Source organism: Chenopodium quinoa, unplaced genomic scaffold (assembly GCF_001683475.1).
Source record: "Chenopodium quinoa cultivar QQ74 unplaced genomic scaffold, ASM168347v1, whole genome shotgun sequence".
Taxonomy (NCBI): Eukaryota; Viridiplantae; Streptophyta; class Magnoliopsida; order Caryophyllales; family Amaranthaceae; genus Chenopodium; species Chenopodium quinoa.
Window position 1 is genome coordinate 1,893,483 of NW_018742630.1, and position 22,667 is coordinate 1,916,149.

At 34.8% G+C, this 22,667-nt stretch overlaps 1 pseudogene; it reads left to right on the plus strand.

The window, feature by feature from the left end:
• The first annotated feature begins 19,435 nt into the window (after positions 1-19,435).
• Positions 19,436-20,952, plus strand: LOC110721733 (annotated as a pseudogene).
• The last annotated feature ends 1,715 nt before the right edge of the window (positions 20,953-22,667 follow it).

Below are 22,667 nucleotides of genomic sequence, written 5' to 3' on the forward strand. Positions count from 1 at the left end.
AAACGTATTTGCTGCTGATGCAATGGTGTCAGATACATATTCTACCCGTTTACTCTTTTATTTGTGGAACTAACGTTTTTCTGCAGGTATCAACGTATATAGAGTGATTTAAGATTGCTGAACGTCTTAGGTCATTCTCCGTCCCTATTGACTACTTTGACTATCGTTTTCGAAATTTGCGTTTCTACAAACTCAGTCAACGTGGGGGCTTCTGTAGACATCTAATAATGTCTCCTCAAAACCAAATCCGATGATGAACAACCTTTCACCGCCATTATTGGTCAGGTCGAGTATTTAATCTCGGGAGTGCTTAAAATCCATATTTAGTCAAACAAAAGCTACAAATCAGTCCAAGTATTTAGTCAAAGAATGGTCCAACCCTCATTTTAGACCAAACCATTTTAATTCAAACCATTTTAATCAATTTCATTTTATTTATTAATTAAGCCCGATTAATAAATATTAAAACCCTAAACTTGAAATAAGTCCGGAATAGCTGGGAACGACGCCTAATTATCCCGTACTTAATGTACAATAAAAGATAAAAATGAATTTAGACGGAATCCCAGAAAAATGTATCTATCGTACGTGCCATGGCAGGCTTTGCTGCACCACGGCAGGCTTTGCTGTACCACAGCAGACATTGCCGTGACACGGCAATTTCCTTGACCCGATTTTATCTTTTAACGCTCTTTGACCTTCTGAAATGATAGAACTCATTGCCATGCCACATCATAATTACCGTGCCATGATCTGCTGCAGCGCCTCATTTCTAGGGTTCCGGACCTCACCCCTCTCATTTTCTCTATAAATAATACGAGGGTGATTTCATATTCTCGGGGCCCCAAATAATTTTCTCTTTCTCTCTTATGCTTTAGCCTAAACACTTGCCTCCCCTATTCTCACAATTTATCCCTTAAGCACTCCCCGGAGTCCGTACTTTACCCGAAATTCTATACTTAAACCAAGGCGTGAAAGGTAGTAGAACTGTTTGAGAGTTTGGCCCCAAATCAACTTTACTTTCATTTGATTTAATTCCATTTTATCATTTCCTTGAAGAAGTTACTAATGTGTTTATTGTTTTATAGTTGCAAGCAAATGCAATCAAAGTAAGGAATCATGTTCCTTTTGTTCCTGTTATCTTTCTAACGATTTTTGTTATGTTTGTCATATATTAATCGTTGTTATTATGGTTAAATTGCTTCCAATGTTATTGTTGTTCTATTATTATTGTTGATCACCATATTGCATGTTAAAGGGAATATGTAATTGAATATAACGCCTAATAAGATAATTTGGACAACCGGTTTAGGATTCTTTATAATCTTGTTATTTAATTCAAGTAGTCACTAATATTTAAAATTATATGTTGCATTAACATTCAATCAATTTAGCTAAATATTAGTTTGTAGAAAATTGAATCTTTGTATTGTGTGCCTTCGAGATTGCAGGAATACTCACTACAAGAAAACAGCTTGATTCCGACGGAAAAAATCCGTCGGTAACATCGGAAATTCTATCGGAAAATGGTCTTCCGACAGAATTCCGTCGGAATCAGTCTGTCGCAAAACCATTCATAGGAAATTAGACCTTTTTCGACGGAATTTCCGTCGGAAGACTAGTTTTCGACGGAATTTCCGACGGATATAAGTCTGTCAGCGCTGTTTTTGACTTTAATTGAAAATCCGTCGCAATTTTCCGAAATTGATCTACAATACTTGATGTTGTCGTTGTTGTTGCTGTGCAATTGATGTTGTTGTTGTTGGTGTTCTTGTGGCCGCCTGAGAGTTGTTGCACGGTGGTTGTTGTACGGCGGTGGTTCTACTCTTCTTTGTTGTTGTCGTTGTTGGTTGTGGGTGATGGTGTTGGTCATGGCGTGGTGGTTGTCATGGTAGAAGAAAGAGGGGAAGAAAATAGAGGAAAGAAGGAGAAGAAAGATGCGGTTAGAGAATAGAGGAAAGAAGGAGAAGAAAATAGAGGAAGAAGGAAAATAAAATAAAGGAAAGAAGGAGAGGAAAGAGGGCTGACCAGGAAGAGAGAGAAAGGAAAGAAAGAAGAGAGGAAAGTGGCGAACAAGGAGGAGAGAGAAAGAGAAGAGAGGAAAGAAAGAGAAAGAGAGGGAAAAAAGAAAAGGGGCGGCTCTCACAAAGAAAAGGGTTAGGGTTTGGTTTTTAAAAAAATTCGAAATTTTAAAAAATATGTTCCGACGAAAAAATCCGTCGGAAATTACCAACGGATTATTTTTCCGCCGGAAATGACCTTTTCTGACGGAATTTTCCGTCGAAAGAACAAAAATTCTGACGGATTTACGACGGGTTGCTTGAATTCGTCGGAAAAGTACGACGGAAAAAAAATCCGTCGGAAATTTGGAATTTTCCGACGAAATTCCGTGTCCGTCGGAACCAGTCCGTCGGAATTCGGCTGTTTTCTTATAGTGACTTTTCTTAGTATGAATCGAGTAGAGGCCAAACGGGCGAATGTGACTCCATGACTCGCTCACTTTGTACCATTATTCCCGATCCTCCTTTCGTGGTTCCGAACCATATGGAGTTAGTAATCTCATGGATTATGAATGGGGTGTAACCTTCACGGGTCAATCATTGTTGCCTTTTGTTGTCCCTTATTCGTGGTTGCCTTAAATGATCCGTGAACGGTTTACAAGTTTCTTAAAAACTTGTTGGCGGCTCCCTACTTTCCTTGTCCCGAATAGTATAATTTCAATTTCCACTTCCTATGATTGCCAAGCATATTCACAACATGCTTAAGTAGACACGCTTCGAATGATGCCTACAAAGTTGCAATTTGGTTTGATTTTCGTTGGAAGATCCACAAAATGAATTTGTTGTAAGTTATTTTGACTTTGTTTATTTCAATCATGGTTAATATGCATGCATGACCGCTTGTGTGCTTTTCAATTTTACCATGAGTTTGGTACGTTTATTGATCTTGCAATTGGTTTTAATTACGGGCTTTTAATGCATTTGTTTCTTTTATGAAATGGTTTAATTTGAGTTTGATATGGTTATTTCTATCATGTATTATTTAATATATGCAATTGGTTTTAATTAGTGTAACGTCTCTTTTCTATGATGCTTTACATATTTTATCAAATGTTATTTTGATGATGCATGTTTTGATAATAGAGGAGTTTTAACCATGTATATTTTAATAATTTTGATATATGCAAAATCATAAGATACTCATCTTTGTATGAAAGGGGTATGATTAACAAGATGGTTTTAATATGATAGTTGATTCATATTATTGTCTTGTGTAGTGATTTCAAGGTAAAACCGGTTGTATAAGTGTATATATGAAACAAATTGATGGCAATGAAATGTTTGTCAAATTTGTATATATGTTTAATTCTTATACATGGAACTGATTTTGGTGTATGGTGAATTATTAAATGAATTTATCTTTCGTGATGTTCATGTTTTTGGAGGAAGAATAATTTCTTGATTATCATGATGAAAAGGATAAATAATTATGACTAATAATGTTTTATTTTGTTGAATTTTTATACTACATCCGTTTCATATTTTTTGCAAATTTGGGGTATTATTTGTGAGATATAAAATATTCCAAAGTTGCAAAAAAATATATAACAGAGGTAGTACTTGTATGTCATATGATGTTCCAGTTTTGACAGCTTTATTTATAGATTGATGTCATTTTATTGATGTTTTTCTTATTGAAGGATAAGGTGTTCTTATCTTTGTCTTAAACTTTTTAATAGTCAACCGTGGAAAATCCTTTGGTTTTAAAAGGATGTTTTAATGCTAGGTGGTAAAGGATTATGAATTTATTTATTTTTCAAGAATATGGTTACTCTTCATGGAGGAAGTTTATTCTTCATAAATACGATGTTTCTTTGTGAAGGAGGTTTATTCTTCATTAAGATTGTTGTTTCATGGAGGAGATTTAATTTATTCTTCAGGAAGATGATGTTCTTTGTGGAGGAGGTTTGTTCTTCATAAAGATGCTTTGTTTTCTTGGAAGAAGTTTTAATTCCTTCGAGTCTTAATAAAAAAGCTTGCATGATACTTTATTTAAAGTATGGACACGACCTTGATATTAAATTGTTAAGGTGTTATTGATATGTGAAATAATTTATGGTTTAAATCCATGTACCATATCACTGGTAAATGTGATATATATTTCAATAAATATCAATAGTGTAAAATCATGTTTATAATGGTAATTCATGACACATGGAAATGCGACTTATTTTGTGCGTGGTTTTTGAAACATGGAAGTCGCAGTTGTGAATTTTATACGGTTCAAATATTGATTAACTTGATTGAATCTTTGGCCAAAGTATTGTCAAGTTATGTTGTATAAAATTTTGATGGGATGAGATTAAGCCCAAATTAAGTCTCTAGTAAATAAAACTCAATTTAACGTCTATTACAATGCTAGATCTTGAATCCAATGAGGATCCAACTTGACTTGGTGATTTGAAGCACTATATTTATCAATTCATCCCAAGGTTAGTGCTTAGTTTTGCAATGTAAGGAGGTTGAAATTTATTTCTTAATAGACTTTTGGGAGGTTGCTCATATTGCAAGAGCATGATTATGTAAAGTCTACCTATACGAGTAAGAATTGGCCGCTTCACCAAGTTAGGGGCTTAACTTAAAGATACTCATGAATTGGATATGGACACAAGACCATTAAATGATGTCAAGGATACATGAATGTTTATATAAAACTTGTGCATATAATACCTTCAATGGTTAAAAGTAATTGTATGATTCAAAGCTTAGTCTATCATTATGTTAAGAATAATTGTTAAGTGTATTATACTAAGTGAAAATTCAATCGTTTCGATATTTTCATGATGCATAAGTTTGAGTGTTTGTTATGTTAACAAGGTAAAATCATTAAACATTTATTATATAAAATGGAGGAGGATTGTTGGAACATTTATATATTCAATGTGCTTTTAGGATTCACATTAATATAGTTGGGAGTTGGGGAAATGAATGATATACGATTTTGTTATGATAGGAGTGTAGGTAAATGGAAAACAACAATGAACGTAATGAAATTTAATTACGTTGATGTCTTTTGAGCGAAAAGACATGTTTTTGCTACCTTTTCATGTACTTAGTAACATAAGTAGGTAATTATGATATTTATTATAATTAAGTTACGTAGTTATAATATTTATTATAATTAATTTTTGTTGATATCTTTTTGGTGAAAAGACATAACTCTTGAGGGACACTAGTTTATGTACATCCCTCATTCTCTATAAATAGCAATGGTTATCTAGTGTGAATGGATAATAAAAGATGATCAAGAAAAACACCATTAAACTTGCTTCCATTGAAATTATTTTCTAGAGTATTTTCTCTTAGGTTTTTACAAACACTTGCTCACAAATTTCTTGTAGATTGGTTTAGTTAAACAGCCTAAATTAATTCCTCTCTTCTTTGTATTTCAATAGTTTTATTGTGTTAACCCTGTTGTTTCGTAGAGGGGCGATAATAAACAATTACGAAAGCGGCATTAAGTTACGTGCCTAGAAGAGATATTCGTTCCCTCTTGTTCTATCCTCCATTTTGTTCTAACACAAAACACGAGTTATGGACTATTGCAAAAGACATTGTCATTGGTGCAAGAACATATAAGAGTTTTGAAGTGATAAGTGCAGTATCATATGAAATCCCACTTTTGGGGGCAAGAGTTTCATCCCCCCACACATATGAGGATAAGATAATGTTTTGGGCAATATTGTGTGCTTCATAGAGATGCAGTACAATTGGGATATACAACTCAAATTGGACAAGAGACATAGTAGGTTTCGCTCACCAGAAAGTTTCTAATAAAATAAACGAATTATTAACCTTTGATCAAAATTTGCAATTGGAAGGAATAATTATTTCTCTACCACATTTTTTTTAACATTTTATGTCACAATTTATCTACTATCGCGTGTTAAATCAATTAAACTTTACTTTTTTCAAGATTAGAGATGAATCTACGAATCAATCCAATTGTTTCTTCAGCTACTAGCTTTTTTACGTAATGTTTGTCGCGATTTATCTGTTGTCGCGTATTAATCAACTAACCTTTATTTTATTTTTCTAGAGACAAATGAACAAATCAATTCGATCATTTCGCTGCTACCTTTTTTTTTTGTAACGTTTTATGTCACGATTTATCTGCCGTTACGTGTTAAATCAATTAAACTCTACTCTTTTTTTTTCTAGGGATAAATCAACGGATCAATTCAATTATTTCTCTACCACTTTTTTTTCATAACGTTTTATGTCACAATTTATCTGTTTTCGCGTGTTACATCAATTCAACTTTACTTTTTTCTAGAGATAGATCAACGAATTAATCCAACTAATTTTCTACCACCTTTTTTTCCGTAACGTTTTATGTCACGATTTATTTGCTGGCGAGTGTTAAATCAATTAAATTGTACTTTTTTCTAGAGATAGATCAACGAATCGATCCAATTATTTATCTAGCTAATAGCTATTTCTTGTAACGTTTTATTTCGCATATTAAATCAGTTAAACTTTACTTTTTTCTAGAGATAAATGAAAAAATCAATTCAATTTTTTCTCTGCCACCTTTTTTTGATAACGTTTTATGTCACAATTTATCTATTGTCACGTGTTAATTAATTAAAATTTAGCTTTTTTAATCTAGAGATAGATTAACGAATCAATCAAATTATTTCTCTAACACCCTTTTTTTTCCTAACGTTTTATCACTTTATGTCAGATTTATCTGTTGTCGCGTGTCAAATCAATTAAACTTTACTTTTTTTTTCTAGAGATATATCAACGAATCAATCCAATTAATTCTCTACCACCTTTTTTTTGTAACGTTTAATCACTTTGTGTCACGATTTATCTGCTTTCGTGTGTTAAATCAATTAAACTTTACTTTTTTCTAGTGACAGATCAACGAACAAATCAATCCAATTATTTCTCTACCACCTTTTTTTAGTAACGTTTTATGTCCTGATTTATATGTTGTCACGTGTTAAATCAATTAAACTTTACTTCTTCTTCTTCTTCTTTTTTTTTTTTTTTTTTTTTTTAGAGTTGACAATTATTTCTCTACCACCTTTTTCGTTACGTTTTATGTCACAATTTATCTGTTGTTGCGTGTTAAATCAATTAAACTTTACTTTTTTCTAGAGATAGATCAACGAACGAATCAATCCAATTATATATTTCTCTACCACCTTTTTCGTAACGTTTTATGTCACGACTCACGATTTATTTGCTGTCGCGTGTTAAATCAATTTAACTTTATATTTTTATAGAGATAGATCAACGAATCAATCCAATTATTTCTCCAACGCCTTTTTAACGTTTTATGTCACGATTTATCTGTTATAGCGTGTTAAATCAATTAAATTTCTTTTTTTGAGATAGATCAACGAATCAACCAAATTTTTTTTATATCAATTTTATTTGTAATGTCTTTATGTCACTATGTATCTGCTATCGCTTATTAAACTAATCTAAGTTTACCTTCGTCTAGTGACATATTGAATAATGATACATCACAATTATGTAAGTGGTTTTAGTTTTGGTAATTGATACTGTACATCATCAGATAATTAGATTTTGTTTGGTTGAAATTTTGCTCATGGGAAATGCTAACTTGAATATATGTTTCATGTACACAAGAAGGAAAATAAAACTAGGGGGACTTGGAATTATAGGATAATAACTTTCCAAAAACACAAGAATTTATGTTTCCCTCCCCCCCTCCCAACCAACTAATCAGCCAACATCTATATAATAGTTTCAGAGTTAAAATTAACCCAGTTATGACAAAAATATATATCATGCATTAATACGGATACATCTAATTTTTGAAATTTTACAAGTTCTTGAATCTTGAGTCTTGACTATCAACCAAACATGAGATGTTCTCATGTAAACCAAACAATCGTTTGGAAAATGGTGGCCTCGTCATTCAAGCATGAATTCTAATTGACTAGAAAACCCCCAAAAATTGCGGGTTACATATGCTACAATCTTAAAATGGTTCTCATTACATGGACCAACCTTATTTCGTCATTGGATTATGTCATTTATATGTACTCATATGGGCTTTGGTATTAATGGGCTACCAACCAATATGAGGTAGGGTCCTCCAATGTTTCTTTACAAGTATTGAAATTTACAAAAGCCATAAATGTGAGCTCACCATTTACTAAAAGGTGGATCTTCTGCCAAAAACCACAAGGAAAAAGAGTCATCCAGCTAGTAAAGCTACCAAAACAAAAAGATATGAGAAAAATCTGATTGTGTAGATCCTTTGTGTTTTCAGGATAGGGATGCATACGACATTCGATTATCGATAGTAGGTTTGGGATATCATAATAATAATAATAATAATAATAATAATAATAATAATAATAATAACTACAATAATTTTTGTTTAAATTTCTTATCCATTTGACTTTTTATAAATTCTTATACGTCTTCCGTCACACCACTAGTTGATGGTGTGACCACTTTACATATAAGCGATATGTTGAGTGATAATGGATACAACGATGATCAAATGTGTAATTATAGATATATAACTAAAGATATTTTAAGTATTAATTGTAGTTAAGGTTTTACACTATGTTTTGAGGGAAATTAAAATTTTTTCCATGCCACCTTGAACAAGAATAAATAAGAACAAAATAATCATCTAAACTATGAAGTCTTGCCAACGAGCTTCCTAAGCGTTAGATAACTAATTAATATATCACTTAAATTACCATAAAGTTTGGAATGCATGCATGTCAAAACCACGCATCAATCAGTATAATTAATGTTTAATTATTTATTTTACTTTGATATTTTCATTTTAGTTCTTTTATCTAACACCCGGGACGCTCATTAGCTTTTGTCAGCAACTAGTAAAAAATACGTGTATTACATACAAACATCTATCTTAGAATCTTGGATAGGTATAAGAAAAAACACAAGTATTTGTGTGTATATACAAATATATATCTTAGAATCTTGGACGGGTATATATAAGAAAAAACACGAGTATTTATGTGTGATATTAATGCTTAAATTATGTGCATTTAAAAATATGTAAAAAAGAAAACCGTAAAACAAACAAAAAGAAATGTAGGGTAATTATTAAAAGAATATATAAATCTCTCTTTCGATATGATATAACACAAACTCAATGAGAAGTGATTTAGGCATAGGTCGTATTTTACTTAATGATGTAGATGGTGTGACTATGCCACACTTTTTGTACCTTAGTATGTTTTTTGTTTTTGGTGGCTATGCCCCTCGTGAGCACCAAAAAATAAATGATTTAGGCACATTAAAAAAATAATTTTTGACACACCTCTATATGAAAATAGCATTGAAATTTATGCTCTTATAATAGGTGTGCCAAAATCAATTTTCTGATTCGTTTTGTTATTTATATTCCCTGGAAATTCTATAGTTCTAGTATCCTTGTTGAAATATCACAAGGGCATTTCCCAAGAAGAAATCTAATAACTGAAATATTATTTCTTTTAGTAGTAATCTTTTTCCATATATAAACAATTATTGATCCAAACATAATTAATAATCTACGTGAGTAAGTGTACGTTAGTGTCGTTAGACTGGCCTTCATGATTTTGCTTAAAATAAAGCTAGAACAATTAATTGCAACAATAGTATAATATATACACTGTGATATTCCTTTTTATGTTTTCTCAACGACTCTAACACTCTTTATTTCCAACGTACAAAAAGTTAGTTTCACCCTTTTCTCTTCCACTACTAACAAAATCATCTCTATCACTATCTCTTACACACACAAAGTCCCCACCTCAAAACAACAACCATGATTTTTATTCCTTCCTCCATTTCTTCAACTCTCCTCCCTTATTTCCTCCTCCTCCTCCTCATCATCACCACCACCACCACAGCCGCAACCACGGCCGAGTCCACGTACCTCATCAACCAAACATGCATGAACTCATCAATCAACGACCCTAACATAAACTATACCTTTTGCACTAAAGCCTTTCGGACCGCCCCCTCGAGTCTCTACGCCAACCTAACCCGTCTAGGGTTAATCTCCATCAATCTTGTTAGACATAACGTTACACGAACAACTTTTTCGATACAAACTTTACTAGAGAGCAACAAGGTGGATAATTCTACGAAAGTAGGGTTGAAAGATTGCTTGGAACTTTACTCGAATTCGGTCCCTACGTTAAGGGAATCGGCTAGGGATTATAGAGCTAGAAGATTTAATGGTGCTAATGTGAAAATAAGCTCGGTTATGGATGCTTCTACAACTTGTGAAGATGGTTTTGGAAATGTTGATGTTACTTCTCCTTTGACTAAGCAAAATAATGATACCTTTCAATTGTCTGCTATAGCACTTAGTATTATGAGTATGCTTTGATTTTTTATTTTTACATGTATAATTTATTTATTTTTTATTTTAATTTAACAATATATATTTAACCAAGTATTGTTTGCGTTATAAATGATCTTGTATTATAGAATTACTATGATATATTAATATTATTATTCATGCAACATATGTATAATTTCACTGTAATTCGATCAATAGCTTTTGCTAATTGAAAGTGACTTACATGATTTTTATTTTTATTTTTATTTTTTATTTTTTGTTATGTTGGTGCACAAAGTGAGTTACATGATAATCTTATCTTTGATTTTCCAAGTATTAATTATTTTTTTTCTTGTTATTTTGTATGCAATTTGTTATTAGACTTAGAAAAACGGATCCTATTAAAAATTTGTATCAAAATTGACCTATATATTTCTTAGGACTGGACTCGAAAAATAGTAAGTAGGAGGAGGGAGAAGGGGAACCATAATTGTGTAATCCAAAGGTTGATGATAATTGATAAGTATGATGATGACTTTTTTTGTTTTTTGTAGGACTTTGTTTGGATTTTTAGGCGTGAAATTTGATTTGACTTCCCTAAAAAAAAAAGCTATGAGTATCTCTCAATCTGTTAGATACCACGTCAATAAATGTAGCAGTAGTAATTTTACGTTGCAATCCCACTTTCTAGTTTCTGCGCGGCATTGTAATTGGGCTTTTAATCTGGGCCATGAAATAGAATACGGCCCTACGGGATCGCAACAAGGCTATAACTCTACAAGATTTCATCTTTTTAATATTAAGTATACGCCTATACAGTTTTATACAATCACAGACTACTCTCTTCATTTTATAATATAATGATTTATTAGATTTAAGCACGTGCGATGTACAGGTCTTTATTAATAATTAAATTTAATATTTAAAATTCAATCATAATAGCAAAAATACTCATACATAATTTTACTATTTTTTTAATCTTATACAATTCAGGTTCACACATATATAAACACGGTATATTTGGTAAAGCTACGCTATATGTATTTGTTTAACTATTTGTGTGGGACATTAGATGGGTTTGTATAGGATTGAAAAAATACTGAATTTTAAAGTGGTGATAATATGATAAATTATGGTAATGTAAATAATCATTTAGCCGAATAAATGATAAATGATGAATATTGTTATTTTTGTTGGAAAATGAGAAAGGATATATTTTTAGTTTCAAAGATTTTTTCTTATTTTTTTTGTATTTAATCCAAAACTGATATTTTGTTTTTTTGAATTCTTTTAATTGAACGTGATATCATTTTTTTATAATAATTTTTTTTAAAAAATATTTTATTATAATCACTTCTTATATTTCATTATTTTTTTTTATCTAAACCAATTTTTAATATCAACTAAATGTGAATTACATTTTTAAGTTTAATTGTTTTTTTAATTAATACGAAATAAATTAAATTATTTATTTTCTCATATTTAGATAAAATTTCCAATGTAAAAAGATAATATTTTATTTTTATATTTAATTTAAGCTTTTAATTCTAATCCTATGTGGCGCTTTAAAATAATAAATCTATGTGGCGTAATCCTACACGTAACGCTCTAATAATACTAATCCTATATATATATATATATATATATATATATATATTAGATTTTTATTTTTATGGTCAATTTCATAAATTTTCAACAATTTTATACTTCCTCCGTTTTTTTAATTGACACCATGACTTTTACATTATTCACAAACTAAACTTTGACTAGTTTTTGTGATTTATGGATACGATAAAACATAGTCAAGTTTGATCTTGTTTGAATTGTCTCAATGTATATTTTATTAATATTCACTTTTTATTATTTTACAATGTCGAGAATTAGAGATATTAATCGTTAAAATAGTGTGTTGGCAAACGCGATAAGAGAATGGTGTCAAATAAATAAAACAGAGGTAGTATAAGAAAAAATTATACAGTAGATAAGATTTTATCCTTTTAACATTGTTATGCAATCATAGAGTGAATTTTTTAAGATATACCTAATTTGTGGTTCCCTTTACCGGGTGTACCATTCACATGGTACATCCGGTCCAAAAAAAGGCGAAAGAACATTTTAATAAATTATACAAAACATGGATATGAAGTATATATAGAAAAGAACATGTCATTGTATTGTAAACCTAAGATTTGTAAAGAACACATATATTATTAAGCAACAGTTATGGAATAGGTGAACAACGAGATGGGCAGTATCACTATAAGCCCATGCACGTGAATGATGCCGCTAGCCTGCTATGGTGTCTGTACCCTCAGAAGTGGCTAAATTATTGATTTTGGCATCAACAGTTAGGTTATCCTTTTGTTGGAAATGGTAATTCAGTCGGATGAATTGCGAACCTTGACAATCCACACTCGTGGCCGGCCGGGCGAGCTGCGCCCGACCGGGCAGATTAAACGTTGTTCTGAGTACACTCGCGCCTGGGCGGGCGTTGCCCGACCGGGCGAATTTTCCTACAGAAATAAGGTGAGTTCTCACGCCCGACAGGGCGATGGTTCGCCCGATCGTGCGGCGGGACTTCAACTTTATGAGCCCGGTAGGGCGGCACTTACCCGATTGCTCGCTCGGGTTGAGAGTTTGAGATCGCCCGACCGAGCAGTCGTGGCCTGATCGGGCGCGACACCTGGTCTGGGAGATTCGTTCTCGCGCCCGGCTGCCTGACTGGGCCCACCTGTTTTCTAAGTCGTTTTGTTTGTCTTTCCTATTTTTTTTTTGGGACACATATAAATACGAGTGTTGTCTCTCCATTTGATTGATTCATTCATTCATATGAAACCTAAACACAAACCTACCCTTTGAGATCTGAACAGTTCTTCAGGAATTCCAACCTTCAATTTCGAGTACACGGATTACGGAGGTCATTGTGTAAAACTTGGGAGGCGTGCGTCACTAGTATATCTGTACCAATGGTGGCGTATTTCTCTTCTAAGGAAGTGGGTTCTAAACCACGACATAACTGAAGGAGGACGGATCTTGATTAGTTGTAACGGTATTTCTTATCTTTGTTCTTGAGTTCAATAGGTATTTTTCCAACAATTTAGAAGCGAAATATTTATTAGATCTGTTGATATCATGAAAGCAATTCTCAAACTCGTTTATACCTAGATTTGTCTAAAGTTGAGTTTCTTGATGGTATTAATTATAAGAGATGGTCACAAAGAATGTTGATTTCTTTTGAACAAGTAGAAGTTGATTATGTTTTGTTTAAGGATGCATCAAGACCTATTGTTCAAACCAATGCTATGATTGAAATTCCTAGTACTCCTGTCGCTGGGAATAAAGAATCCGACCCTACCCAAAGTACCTTTACTGTTATTGTTAATGAATATGAAATCAAGAAATTTGATTGTGATAACAAGTTTGATAGGGGTCATCTTCTGAATCACATGAAAAATAACATTTTTGACCTGTATGTTAATATCAAATCTGCTAAGGAGATATGGGTGTCTCCAAAAAAGAAATATGGTGCTGATGATGCCGGGAAAAAGAAGTATGTGACTGGAAATTAGTTGAACTTTAGGTTGGTTGATTCGTAACCTATCATGGATCAAGTCCATGTGTATGAAAATTATGTTGCTAAAATTCTTGCTCAAGGTATGAAGATTGTGAGATCCTGCAGGCGAATGTTTTGATTGAGAAATACCCTGATTCCTAGTCTGATTACCCAAATCATCTCAAGCATAGAAAAAGAAATTTAACCCTCGAAGAATTGGTGAGCCACATGAAAATTGAAGAGGCTAATAGGCTTAAGGATTCAAATTCCAAGCCGAAAAATGAGCTAGTTGTGAAAGCTAATCTGGTAGAACTTAATTCTGACAATGACAAGAAATCTGGTAACAATTGTGCTGGCAAGGGGAAATCTGAAAAATATAAGGGTAACCTCAAGCCTAAGGGAAATATTGATAAGGCTAATGCTAGATGCTAGAATTGTGACAAAGTGGGGCACTTCGCTGTGAATTGCAAAGTGAAGGGCAAGAATAATCAGAAAGCCAACGATGGGAAGAAAAGGAAATTCAAGAACCACGCTCATCTAGCTGAGGATGAGGATGATGTTGTGATTGCTGCGGTAGTCTCTGAGGTTTAACTTGGTAGAGAACAACACTGAATGGATTGTTGATACATGAGCTTCCAAACACTTCTGTGCCAACAAGGATTTTATGGAGGAAGCCAAGGAAGGTGAACAAGTCTACATGGGGAACTCTGGCAGCTCTAAAGTGCTAGGGAGAGGAAAGGTGACGCTAAAGCTGACTTCAGGAAAGACTTTGGCCCTGCACAATGTACTGTATGTTCCTTCTCTTTGCAGGAACCTTATTTCTGGTGCTTTGCTTAACAAAGTAGGAGTTAAGTTAGTCTTTGATTCTAATAAACTTGTATTAACCCGCAATGGGGAATATGTTGGCAAAGGGTACCTTAGTGGGGGTCTTTTTGCTCTTGAAATTCTAACTGAATCTTTGATTAATAAGAGTTCTTCTTTTGCTTATATTGTTGAGTCCTTTGATTTATGGCATGCTAGATTGAGTCATATTGGTGCTACCAAACTGAAACGTATGAAGCTTCTGAACTTTCTCCCAAATATGTCATTAGATGGACTAGAAAAATGTGAAGTCTGTGCATAGTCTAAGTTTGTGAAGAAACCATACAAGTCTGTCACAAAAAGGGAAACTGCATTACTTGAGCTAATTCACACTAATTTAGCGGACTTTAAGAACTTGAAGAGTAGGAGTGGAAAACGATACTATGTTACTTTCGTTGATGATTACTCTAGATACTGCAGGGTTTATCTTATGAGGTCAAAGGATGAAGCTGAGTCCAAGTTTCTTGTGTATAAGGCAGAAGTTGAAAATCAATTGGTTCGAAAAATCAAAATAGTTCGATCTGACAGATCGGAGAGTATGGCTCGACTTTCCTTAAGGGCTTATGTGAAGCTAAGGGAATCATTCATGAGGTCTCAGCTCCGTACACACCTCAATAGAATGGGATCGTAGAGAAGAAAAATAGGACTATGAAGAAGATGATGAATGCAATGCTCTTGAGTTTCGGGTTGCCAGACAACATGAAGGGGGAAGCTGTACTGTCGGCAAATTTTGTTCAGAACAGAGTTTTTCACAAGAAGTTGGACAAGTCTCCATACGAGCTATGGAAAGGTTATGCCCCGAATCTAAGTTACTTAAAAGTGTGGGGGTGTCTAGCAAAGGTGGGATATTCTTCCTTCAAACAGTCGACATTTGGTTCGAAGACGTTTGACACGGTGTTTATTAAATATGCTGAGAACAGTGCTGCCTACAGGTTTATGAGTCTGGGTGACAATGTCATTAGCGAGTCCCGTGATGCAGAGTTCTTCAAACAAGTGTTTCATTTGAAGAAATTTGATGTTACTGACAATGTTTCTTCAATTCCTTTGTCTACAAAGCAGGTTGAAGCTTGTCCCAGGACTGAGGAGTTATCTTAGCCTAGGAGAAGTAAACGACAGAGAACAGAAGCAACTTTTAGCCCTAATTTCCTTATTGCACTCCTAATTGAGATGGAAGGTGAGGATGGTTTGGATGAGGTCATGGTATGCCTTTGTAGATGAAGATCCGAAAACGTTTGAAGAAGCAATGAGCTCGGTTGATGCAAGTCTTTGGAAGGAAACAATTGACAGTAAACTGGAGCCCATCATGCTGAATGGTACTTGGGAATTTGTTGATTTGTCAAAGGGAAGCAGACCTATAGGGTGCAAGTGGATTTTCAAGAAGAAAATGAGGACAGGCGGTACTGTAGAAAGGTTCAAGGCCATATTAGTGATTAGAGGGTTCTCTCATAAATATGGCATTGATTATTTCTACACTTATTCTCCGATGACTAAGATTGCTACTATTCGTACTTTATTTGCCTTACCTTCATCATTTAATTTGTTTGTAAATCAGATGGATGTCAAGACCGCTTTCTTGAATGGTGATTTGGAAAAGGAAATTTATATGGAGCAACCTCCAGGGTTCGTAGTTCCTGGAATGGAGAATAAGGTCTGTAGACTCAAGAAGCAGACCTATAGGGTGCAAGTGGATTTTCTAGAAGAAAATGAGGACAGACGGTACTGTAGAAAGGTTCAAGGCCATATTAGTGATTAGAGGGTTCTCTCATAAATATGGCATTGATTATTTCTACACTTATTCTCCAATGACTAAGATTGCTACTATTCGTACTTTATTTGCCTTACCTTCATCATTTAATTTTTTTGTAAATCAGATGGATGTCAAGACCGCTTTCTTGAATGGTGATTTGGAAAAGGAAATTTATATGGAGCAACCTCCAGGGTTCGTAGTTCCTGGAATGGAGAATAAGGTTTGTAGACTCAAGAAGCAGACCTATAGGGTGCAAGTGGATTTTCTAGAAGAAAATGAGGACAGACGGTACTGTAGAAAGGTTCAAGGCCATATTAGTGATTAGAGGGTTCTCTCATAAATATGGCATTGATTATTTCTACACTTATTCTCCAATGACTAAGATTGCTACTATTCGTACTTTATTTGCCTTACCTTCATCATTTAATTTGTTTGTAAATCAGATGGATGTCAAGACCGCTTTCTTGAATGGTGATTTGGAAAAGGAAATTTATATGGAGCAACCTCCAGGGTTCGTAGTTCCTGGAATGGAGAATAAGGTCTGTAGACTCAAGAAGTCCTTGTATGGACTGAAGTAGGCACCAAAGTAGTGGTATGAAATATTTCATAGTACCATTCTTAGTTTTGGTTTGTTTTCAATGGTAGTGATGCATGTGTTTACTCTAAAATATTTGGTAATCATTGTGTGATCATATGCCTGTATGTGGATGACATGTTGTTGTTTAGTGCTGATTTGAGTGTTATAACTGAAACTAAGAAATTGCTTTCCTCTATGTTTAAGATGAAAGATTTGGGAGAAGTAGATGTGATCCTTCGGGTTAAGGTCTTAAAGACCAAGAAAGGCTATTTTCTGAATCAGTCTCAATATGTAGAGAAAGTGTTGAAAAAGTTTGATTGCGTTGATGTTGTACCTTTGAAAACTCCCTATGATAGTAGTATAGCTCTAGAGAAGAATCAGGGAGAAGCTATTTCTCAGGAAGAGTATGCCAAGGTGATAGGAAGCTTGATGTTCTTGATGAATTGCACTCGCCCAGACATTGCATTTGCTGTAAGCAGGCTTAACAGGTACACTCATTGCCCAAGCTAAGTGACGAACATTGGGGAGCCTTGAGACGTGTACTTAGATATCTTTGAGAAGCCATGAGTTAGGGTTTAGACTTTGTTGGTCGTCCTTTGGTTCTAGAAGGGTATTGTGATGGTAATTGGGTAAGTTTCAGTGATGAAGTGAACTCTACCAGTGGGTATGTTTTTACTCTTTGTGGCAGTGCTATATCATGGAAGTCTGCAAAGCAATCATGTATTGCCAGGTTGACAATGGAAGCAGAGTTCATAGCTTTGGATCTTGCTACCCAAGAAGCCAACTGGTTAAGAAATTTATTGGCAGATATCCAATTGTGGGGGAAACTAGGGGTGAGCGAAAATTTCGAGTACCCTGAATTGGAACCGAAACCGGTTAGGAACCGGTAGGACCGAAATCGGAATTGGGCCCGGTGGTTCTAATTTCGGGTAAAAAGTTAAGGAACTGGTTGCAACCGGTTCCAATTCCAATACTCGATTTTCTGTATGCATGTTGTTATTGTATGTATGTTGTTAATTTGTATGCATGTTGTTAATTTTTCTTCTGTTTTTCCGTTTAATTTGTATGCATGTTGTTAATTTGTGCATGTTAGTTTTCTGTTAATTTTTAAAGGGTGGAAAATAATTTTCTCATAGGTGGAAAGTTATTCTTTAGAGATCTGCAGAGAATGTATGCCACATTTTCCTCTTTACTCCTCACTTCTCTTTTTTCTCTCCTCTATCCTCTCCCTCCCTTTTGCTTCCAATTTTCTTTTTATCATAAGTTTTCCTATAAATAAACAAAGGAAAACTCTTTTCACTGCATTGAAAATTGTTTTCATTGGAAAAGTAGAAAATGATTTTCCATCAAAATGAACTGAGCTTATGTTGAAAGTTTTCCAAGTCTCTAGTATCATATGGTATACCAAACTATATCATCCCTAATCAGAGGTTCAAATATTTTTGAACTTTTTCTTTTGTAATTGGAGTGAGGTGGTTTGCATGTGTCTCTGATTCAAAAGACGTAGAATAGGTTATTATTTGGAGAAACTGAGAAGCTGTTGACAGCTTATTGAAACAATACATTTTGTCCATTAGAGTTTCAAAAAAGAAATTTCAGATACTGGGGGAGACAATGTTGTGAACGTCTCAATGTCAGTGCTTAAATTTTGCTTCATTCCTACTGTATTGCTCACTAAGGACTGGACTTTTGGGGAAAGCTTGTATCAAGCATAAGCACTGTTTCGGTAAAAATAATTGGACCTTCGGCAGGTTCTTCGGATGAGTGGAGATGAAGCCCAATTCGAGTGATGACCGAATTGGGGATTTCCTGCACAGCAGAGCAAACGTAAACTGGCCTTGGGGGTTGTGTCGAGGAAGGCCCCTCCGATGTCGAAGTCAGTACGATTATCAAATAATGAGAGAAAAGCTATGCAAGAGAGTTTTGTTGCTTCAGGCAATATGAGTGAATGGATGTGTGTTTGCATAAGTGTGAGCTTTTATACCTTGCTCCAATTAAATGGAGTGGGCTTGAGGAGTCAAATGGGCTGTCGTTTGACTAAGCTTCATTGACTGGACTTGGCACATGGGCAGGAGGGTGGAGCCTTACCATTTGGGCTTTGATTTATTTTCATTTGTGGCCTGGGCCCAAATACAAGTTATTTGGACCCCAAAGAAGCACTATGATGTCATACTTAAGATTAGGTGAAGACAAGGATTGATTATTTTGTTATGCTTGTATTGAGATTTGGAATCCAGGACAATTCTTTTGTCATTCATCATCCAATGTTACAATATATGGAGTACTTTCAAATGCAAGAAGTTATTGATGCCTTCTTGATCCAGGTAGTTATATGTAATTTGTAGATTTTTAACTTATGATCCTTGTAAAGATTAGCTGCCCACAATAGTTATTACCCTGCACGTGTGGCTCTGTTCCAACTTCCAAGCACCAGTTCATTTGATATTCTTATATGAAAAAGTTTCAGAGAACCATTTCTGAGTGGCAGTTCTTCTGTGTTCTACATTGACCGTCCTATTTCCTGTTAAGATTTTTTTTACCAAACCTTGTTTTATGCTCTCATTCTGGCCAATTTCAGTTCAAATTTCCTATAAAGTTTAACCTCCATTCACTCCAGGGCCCTCCCCAGCCGCCCCAATGCCTTTCCTTCCCCATATTTCAATTGTTAATGTTTGGATGCTTTTTTTTTTTGGGTCTTTGTACTATGCTTGTGTAAGAACTTACATATTCAGCATCTAGACTTGTATGTCAATTACTTCGTATTTGTTATCTCTTTCTTCCCACTCCCTTTCTTTTCCTCTTCTTGATTTTCCAGAGTAGGAATTCTAATTTGGGCTTTAGTCATTTGTTAGGTCAATTTGCTTTTGATAGAATGGTGTTAATCACTGCTCAGGGTAAACCGCCCCTCTTCTCCTTTGGAGTTATATCAGATGTTCAATATGCTGATATTCCTGACGGTTGCTCCTTTCTTGGCGTGCCTCGATATTATAGACACAGTGTACTTGTGTTGGAAAGGGCGGTCCAGAAATGGAATAGCCTCCAAAATCTTAGTTTTGCTGTCAATTTTGGCGACATTGTTGATGGATTCTGCCCTAAGGACCAGTCTCTAAATGCTGTAAAGATGGTTGCTTCCAAATTTGAAGAATTCAATGGCCCTGTATACCACATGATTGGCAACCACTGCCTTAATAATCTTTCTCGTGAATGCTACTCCCATTATTGAAGATTCCAAGTCATGATTGCAGCGCTTATAATGATTTTTCACCAACACCTGGTTACCGATTAGTTGTTCTTGATGGCTGTGATATTAGTGTCATAGGTTGGCCTCAAGATCATCCAAAATCAGTGGAAGCTGTGAGATTTCTCAAGGAAAAGAACCCGAACTTAGATAAAAATAGTCCTGTTGGACTCAATGATCTTGAAAAAAGGTTTCTGATGATCAATGGAGCAATTGGAAGGGAACAGCTGGAATGGTTAGATCAAGTCCTCCAGAATGCAACTGATCTGAAACAGAAGGTGATCATCTGCTGTCACCTGCCTCTAGATCCTGGCGCAACAACACCTGGAGCACTTCTATGGAATTACAATGAAGTGATGGATGTTATACGCAAATACAAGTGTGTAACAGTCTGCCTTGGTGGCCACGAACATAGAGGGGGTTACTCGGTTGATTCCCATGGGGTCCACCACCGTGTTGTCGAAGCAGCCCTCGAGTGTCCTCCCAATTCGGATGCATTTGGGTATGTTGATGTGTATGACGAAAGAATATCACTTGTTGGAACTGATAGGATGAAGAGCACAGCTATGGTGTTTGATTCGTGACCTCTTACTATATGCTAATGTATTCTTTATTCCTCTATGCTACTGTCTTGTCCTACTTATTTGTTACGAAATAGTCGTAACTTGTAAGTAGCATTCAGAAATATCATGACATTTCATTTTTAAGAATGCTTGCTTGTTTTGCATGATCCCTTGCTCATTTTCATTCCCTTAATGATATGGAGTATATTGTACTGAATATCATGATGTTATCTGAGAAGAGTCTCCATAAATTCTTTATTTGTTATCCTTCGATCCATTGTGATGCATGCACTTCGCATTCTGAAGACAATAAGGTGTTGCCTTTAATACTTATGTTGCTGAGTTCTCAGACTTCTCACTGATTTGGGCTATACAGGATTGTTAGGTATAAGAATCATTCTTATATACAAGGAAAACCAAGTAACTCAATTACATGGGTAGCTATCTCTCTAGTAGAAAGTGTGTTTAAAATCAAAGAGGGAAAAGAGGTTTACTATTCATTCAAAAGGTTGATTTTAGCTATTACATTTACTAAAATAATGTACAACTAATGTACAACTTTGATAATCAATCATTATCTTTTGATACTATGAAAATATATGGTAAAAGTAATCTACTAACATAACAATATTCAGATTATTAGTTACTGGTATAATTAAAAGTTAAAGTGTTGCCATTAAAAAGATCCATCTTCTCCATCCTTTGGTATACAAAGCCTTAGAGAGTAGTGATGTCAATGAAATTCAATTTAGGTAATTAGCACTAGTATGATATGCGATGTCACCCTCTATTTAGCGTACCAAAATTATAAACATTCACACTCTAATTAACTTACAACTTCAATTAATACTTTGACTCTCATGCTAGTAGATAACGTCCCACCCCTTCCCCCGCGCCGACACTAGCGCCGCCCCCAAATCGACCCCCGACCCGCTTTCACCACCCTAAATCGACCTCATTCCCTTCCCTATGAATCAAACCCTAAACCCTTACCCCCGAAACCACCATTTAGGGTTTCGTTTATGGTGGTTTCGGGAAGGGGTTCGGTGTTTCGTGGGAGGGAAGGGGGTTTTGGGGTAGAGGAATTGTGGATTAGGGGCGACGGCATGCGGCGTCAGTAGCGAAGGAGGGACTAGGCAGGGTCGATGCCGACGCCGGAGTGGGGGAGAGCACTGGGTTAGTGCCAAAGGAAAGAGAAAGAGATGAGTTTGGAGGTTTCAGGAATGGGTGGGAATGTTAGAGTAGAGTCGCTGGCGGGGAACGGACTGGCACTGGCGATGGAAGGATGCCGACCGGTCTCCAGCAAGTGGCTGGCGGCAGCAGTAAAAGAGGGGATGGCTGGGTGGTTATTTTTATTTTTTTTAATATTTTAAAGTTTTTTTAATAATTAATTTACTAATTTAATAAACCAACCAATTAGATGCTTCCACATGGCATAATTGACCTTAATCACTGACGTAGTTAACCGCCGTTAGTCATTAAGGGCATTTGGTACATTTTTGTAAAACTCGTGAGTATATGATGAATTTGAAAAATTTTATGGAAACCTGATGAATAAAAAAATTACTCAGGGGTGTATGGTGAAAAAGTCGAAAATAAAATTATGTTAAATGTATCTAGTTAGTAAAATAAAATAAAAAAAATTATTATTACCTATCATAAATAAAAATAGCTTAATGCATATATAAATCTCAATTGCTAAACATCGCCCGCGAATCTCCACATAAAGCCCACAAAATTAGAGTGAATTGTCACTTTTGCCCTCAAAG